Source organism: Rhinolophus ferrumequinum, chromosome 14 (genome assembly GCF_004115265.2).
Source record: "Rhinolophus ferrumequinum isolate MPI-CBG mRhiFer1 chromosome 14, mRhiFer1_v1.p, whole genome shotgun sequence".
Classification (NCBI taxonomy): domain Eukaryota; kingdom Metazoa; phylum Chordata; class Mammalia; order Chiroptera; family Rhinolophidae; genus Rhinolophus; species Rhinolophus ferrumequinum.
In genome coordinates, this window is record NC_046297.1 from 42,773,159 (window position 1) to 42,779,575 (window position 6,417).

The following is a 6,417-nucleotide window of genomic DNA, read 5'->3' on the forward strand; positions in this document are numbered from 1 at the left end:
CAAGCCTTTGAGAATTGTCTTAGTGAGTTCAGGCTGCTGTAACAAAATACCGCAGACTGGGTGGCTTCAACAACAGGAATTTATTTTCTCACAATTCTGGAGGCTGGAAGCCCAAGATCAAGGTGCCAACAGGGTTGGTGTCTGGTGAGAGCCCTCTTCCTGGCTTGCAGGTGGCCACCTTCTCACTATGTCCTTACATGGCAGAGGGCGCGGGGTGGGGGTGTGGGGGAGAGAGCACTCTCTTTGGTCTCTTCTTAAAAGGACACTAATCCCATTTAACTCTACCTCTCAAAGGCCCCACCTCTAATACAACTGCATCAGGGGCTAGGGCTTTAACATATGAATTTTGAGGGGACACAGTTCAGTCCACAGCATTCCGCCCCTGCCCCCCCAAAAAATTCATGTCCTTCTCACATGCACAATATATTCATTCCTTCCCAACAGCCCAATAGCCTTAATTCATTCCAGCATCAGCTTCAAAATCTATAGTCCCATCTCATCTCAAGTATCATGTATATCAGGTATGGTGAGGCTTGAGATTCATCCTGGGGCAAACTCCTCTCCCGCTGTGGACCTCTGAAACCAGATAAGTATCATGCTTCCAAAATGTGATGGCAGGACAGGCACAGGATAGACATTTCTGTTCCAAAAGGGAGAAATAGGAAAGAAGGAAAGGGCAATGGGTCCCAAGCAAGCCCAAAATCAGCAAAGCAAATTCCACTAGATTTTAAGGCTCAAGAATAATCTTCTTTGGTTCAATGCTCTGCCTTCCAGACCTACTGGGGTGGTGGTCCCTCCTCTGCTGGCCTGTTGAAACTGAGGTGGCAGCCTGATAACCTCTGAATTGCCTTCAGCTTCCTTCTTCCCTTTCCTTAAAGAACAGTCTGCGTTTGCAACTGAATTAGCTCTGTGGTCTGCTCCTGTAACATCAGAGAAATGAATCCAACAGGCTTCCTTCCTTCTGTCCTTTCTCTGTCCCCTTTAGCTGAAACTGGCAGCATCTTTGCTGGTATAATCCCAAATCTAATCCTGCCTTCCACTGAAAGGACTGATTAGATCTCTGGTCACACCCATGATCTATGAAATGGTTGTTGAGCCACACCCTTAGTGTTCTGTTCAGAACAAGCTTTCTTGTTTTTTGCAATATGACAGAACTTTCCAAATCTCCAAGTTCTGACTCCTATTTGCTTAACAATTCTTTCTTTAATTCATCTCTCTCTTTTTGCATTTTACTCTAGGGATTCAGGAGAAACCAAGCCGCTCCTTCAACACTTTGCTTAGGAATCTCCTCAGCTAAATATCCTATTTCATGGCTCACAAATTCTACCTTCCACAAAACACTAGAACGCAGTTCAGCCAAGTTCTTTGCCACTTTATAAAAAGATCACCTTTCCTCCAGTTTCCTGTAACATTTGCCTCATTTATGTCTGGGACTTCACCAGAATCACCCTTAACGTCCATATGTCTAGCATGCACCCCAAAACACAGTAAGAAGAGTGGCCACAGACGTGAGGGCAGTGCTGCATCAGGGCCCGGGTGGGACCCCCACAGTAGAGTCTCACCGTTACTTGACCTCCCCATAGCTTAACCATAGGTCATCCCCCTGCAGCTTGAGCTCGGAAATCCCGTCCCACCCAGTTCCCTGTTTTTGTTTTTGTTTTTTCCCCTTTCTCCCCTCTCCCGCAACTCCAAGTCAAGCTGTAGTCAAGTCGGTGTTTTCAGTCTAGTTGTGGAGGACGCAGCTCATTGGTCCATGTTGGTATTATGAGCATTGCGCTCTACATGGCTGAAGCAGTTGGTCGCCAGCCATCAGCTGGCCGCTCACAACAGCTCACAGCAGCTCACGGCAGCTCATGCCGGCTGCTCACAGCAGCCCAGCTCCAGGTCAAGCCGTTGTTCTCAATCTAGCTGTAGAGGGTGCAGCTCACTGGCCCACAGGGGAAGAATCCAGTGAGAATCGAATGACCTCGGTGTTAGTAGCACAGCGCTCCAACTACCTAAGCCACCCTACCCCAACTACCTAAGCCACCCGGCCGCCCCACCCAGTTCCCTGTTTTAAAAAATTACCCTGAAATTTATGATTAATACCCTTAGGCTTATTGATTACAATCTCAATGGTCTAGCATTCTTTCCAGGCTACGCCCATCATTGTTCCTGGGTTGCTGACTCCACCAGAGAATCCTATGGCCAGAGGGAAGGCTCCATGCAGACCCCCGGAACCATCATATATCCTCTGGAGGAATGCCCAGATTTTCCCTTAAATACCCCACACTGGACAGAATGTTGAGGCAGTTTGTGGAGGTATTTACTGGCCGCCTTCACAGACCACCAGTATTCTGGTAATAAACACTTGTTGCAGAATCCAAGACCAGAAAGAACCCAAGCCGCACTCAGAGAGTTAGGAAGGTCAGCTTTATTAGCAGGCGGGCTCAGCGGGACCCTTCCCAAAAGACTGAGCCCCTAGCAAGGTTCTGAGCAGGTTTTTATGGGTTGGGGACTTCCTTGAGTTGGGGAGGGGGTAGGTGTCGTCTGGTGATTGGCTCGGGGAGTGGCTTGGAGGGGGTTATGCGGAAGTGGGCTGGGGCTTAGGCTGGGGATTTCTCTCTCCAGTGGGGCCACCATTTCAGCTCAGTTCCACGGGGTAAGGAACCATTTTAGGTCAGTTTCCCCATCACACTTATCCTAAGACCCAAGTCCTGTGTTGCTCTATCGGCTGAGTGGCGCAGGCAGTATAAGCCCTGGACTCAGCTTCAGGAATGAGGAGGTAATGAAGAGGTGTGGTCAAGAGGAGGGACTAGGAGGGACAGGTGTGGGTGGATTGAGATGGGGTGACCACTCCTCTCTGAGCCTCTGTTTTCTCATTTGTAAAGTGGGAATTACATAAGATAACACTTAGCAAATCCCTTCTTACAATATCTGGCAGCAGGAAGTGTAAAATAAATCTTCACAACTACATTTTTAAATATGGAAACTGAGGCACAAAGAACTTAGAAACTTGCCCCAGGTTACCAGCTAGTAAGCTAGTAAGTGGGAAAGCTGAGATCTGAACCAAGGCCAGCTGCCTGCAGTCATCTGTCCACACTTCAAACAAATTGTTGAAAATATAATGTATTCATATTTTTTAATTAGGGGCTATTAACAAAATAAGATGACATTTACCAAACAAGGGAATAAATTGTCCCCTTGCGTAACCTTCTGTGAATTTTTTTCCTCTATCCTCTTTTGATAAGCTAGCAACCTTTGAAGTAGAGATTATATAAAAATCCATTTGAGCTGCCATCTACCTGGACATAACAGACTCTTCTGGGGGTTCATGCCCATTGCTGGCTGATTAGGCTAAAGCTTCAATGTACCCAAATCCATGTACCAAACTGGAATGACATCCCAACAAAATCAAGAGGTAACAGTGCCAGCTGATAATTGCTTATTTCAGGTGGCATTCAATACCGCTGAAGTATAAAGGAAGCTTTACAGCTCCCCGGGAGTCCCTGCAGCACAGGCTTGCCCTGTGCTCGTCAGTTACACAGGCGTGGGGGCCTGTGCACCCTGGTTTGACTCCCACCGCTGTCAACTGCTTGTTGTGTCTCTGAGGGTAAACCCAGTTTACCATCGTTCAGCGGTACCCACTGTGGTTAACACATCTACATCCAGAGGACTTGCTACAAAATCAGTGACTCTCAAAGTGAGATCAGCCAACCACCTGCTTAAACACCTGGGGCACTTGTTAAAATGCAGATTCCATGGCTTTACCTCTCATCCTCTGGGAATAAGCCAGGAATGTGCATTCCTGACAAGTCCTCCAAAGGACCTCAGGTCAGCCCTCTCAGCCTGTACCCCATATCTCAGGCCCGTGTGGAGCCCTGGAGCAGCTGTAGAGGAACCTTTCTGGGCCCTGTTGATAACAGATCTGTCGTGGAACTTTGCTCCAGCCTCAAAATCATGAGCTCTGTGGAGGTGGCATGCTCAGGGACAGCAGCTCCTACTTAGGGCTGTATGAGTGCTGGGGGTGACCTTGGTGATGGGCTAGCGCAGGGTGCAGGGTGCGTAAAGGGTTTTGTAGAATAGAAGCCACCTCCCCCTAGCTTTTGTCCCTTCTACCTCATTAGACAAGCCAGCTTCAGGAAAAGGATGAATTCTTCCGGGAGGGGCCCATGTAGCCACACACCCAGTAGTCACGCTGTGACTCAGCTTTGGAAGGCCGGCGCCTAGGCCTGGACTGAGCGGGACAGAAAACAAAGGACCTCCCAAACCGCCCTCCCCGCACCTGCCCCGGGGCCTCGGTCGCCTCCCCTCCAGGAGGCGGCAGCGGGGGCTGCTGTTGCCGGGCAGGATGGGCCCTCCGGGGCGGCCGTTGGCTGTCCCAGCCGCCCCACCCCTGCCCCAGCCCTCTGAGTCACCCCCTCCCCTCGCGAGCCGAGCGGGAGCCTCAGCCCAGCCCCGCGCCTCTGCGCCTGCGTGCTGCCAGCTGCACCCCGTTTGCCGGGCTCTGGGCTCTCGGCGCAGGTGGGGAACCGGAGAACTCACCCGCGTTGGCCTTGCTGGCACGTCCTCCCGCAATCGCGCCCACCGGCGGGGAGGAAACCTGTCACTGTCCGGTCACTGGGTCTTTCCCAGCCTCCCTGATGCTGGTCACACCCCCCTGCGTGGCTCTGCCGTGGGAGGAACGGCACCCACATTCCACAGCCTTCAGCTTTCCCCTTTCTCCTGCCAGTGGTTCGCCAAGGTTGCTGCCCGTTAGAAACACCTGGGGAGCTTTAAAAAAAACCCTGATTCCCAAGGTGCACCCAGGCCAATTAAAATCAGAACCACCGGTGTGGGACCCGGGCAGTACCATTTTGCAAAGCTCCCCAGATGATTCCAACGTTCATCCAGGATTGAGGACCACAGACTCAGACCGGGGTTTTGCAAACTTGCATTGGCATTGAAATCACCTGAAATCTTCTTAAAATGCAGGTTCCCTTCCAGTAAGTCTGGGGAGGGGCCTGAAAGCCTGCATTTCTGACAAGCTCCCAGGTGAAGCTGAGGCTGCTGCTAGTCTGAAGGCTACACCTGGAGCTGCAAGACACTAACTGCTCCTTGCCTCTTTCTCTTGTGTCATATTAGAGAAGACAGCATTGGAGCACATGGACAAGGGTTTGAATCCCACCTCGGCCGCTTCCTTGCTTGGTGAAATTGTACCCCAGTTCTTTGTGTGTCAAACAGTGGAGGTCAGCTGTATTAGGATGGGTCAGCTCTCCATTGGCTTTCATGGCAAAGTCTGCCAGGGAATGACAGACACATTCCAAGGTCCCTCTTCCCTGCCGCCCATCCTTATAGGAGGATTGGATTGGAAGCCAAAACATATCACTGGCTTGGGGGAGAGGGTGCAGAAAGGAAGGAGGGCCAGGCTATGGGAGCTGGAGAAATGGGGGGTGGCGGCAAGGAGGTTAGTGGGACCATTCATGCTGGTGGTGGACTCCTCCTTTGGTCTGGCTCTTCTGAGCCTACAGCCAGAATGTCTCTGCTAACCTAAAAATAAAAAGGCCTTTCAAAGTGAGAGGCAAGGAAGCATTTATTGAGATCAATAAGAATATTTATTCAGTAATCATTAATTCAGGCAGAAGCGTAGTGTTCTGATTAGGAGACAAAGACAATGGGTATATATGAGAAAGGGAGGGGGAACAATTACATCAGTAGAATGAAGGCATTTCTATTGGCACAGATAACACAGTGATGTGCATTCTAAACAATGTTTTTAATTTTCAGTTTGGTGGTCATCTGTCCAGTAGTCATGATAATTGCTTTCTTGTTATCTTTGCAGACAATTTTTTGGAGCACAAGTTTGCCTAGGCCCAATCTAAAGGTTATTTTGCCCTCTTTCGACATTCCAAAAAATTGAGACATAAGACATGCAAGGTGCGGCAGTTCTGGCTCCATTTTAAAGTAGCTTCGTTTATAGTGTTGTTTACGTCTCATCCAGTGAAGAGGTTAGAAGTCAGATGCTCTGGATGAAAGCTCACTGCCTCTCTTGGGACCCGTGGTGGGACCCATGTGCAAGGAGATTGTGCGTGTCATGAGATGTGTGCATGCTCTGTTAGAATCTGCCCAAATGCAAGGCCCATTTAGGATTTTCTCTTCTTGATGGCACATGAGATTGTAAGACTGCACTTCCTTTTAAATCCTAGGGTTCTAATGTAGCTCCAATGGGCAGCTCAGTAGGAAGGATTTTTTTTTTTCCACTTTTTTTTAAATTAGTTTCAGGTGCACAAAACAAAGTAATGGTTACACATTTATCATTTATATCCCTCACACTGTGTCAACCTCCCTCCCCCATCCGCTACCCCTCTGACATCGCACAGAGCCATTACATTTCCACTGTCTCTATTCCTGATGCTGTACTCCGCTTCTTGTAACTATACACACACACACACACACAAA

At 49.4% G+C, this 6,417-nt stretch overlaps 1 long non-coding RNA gene across 1 annotated transcript in view; it reads right to left on the bottom strand.

The window, feature by feature from the left end:
* The window catches only part of LOC117033954 (uncharacterized), a 53,648-nt gene extending 48,943 nt beyond the window's left edge, over nucleotides 1–4,705 (bottom strand). The window contains exon 1 of the long non-coding RNA XR_004424988.1: nucleotides 4,525–4,705. This is a non-coding gene — a long non-coding RNA (uncharacterized LOC117033954). The remainder of the gene's footprint in view (nucleotides 1–4,524) is intronic.
* Nucleotides 4,706–6,417: the final 1,712 nt, after the last annotated feature.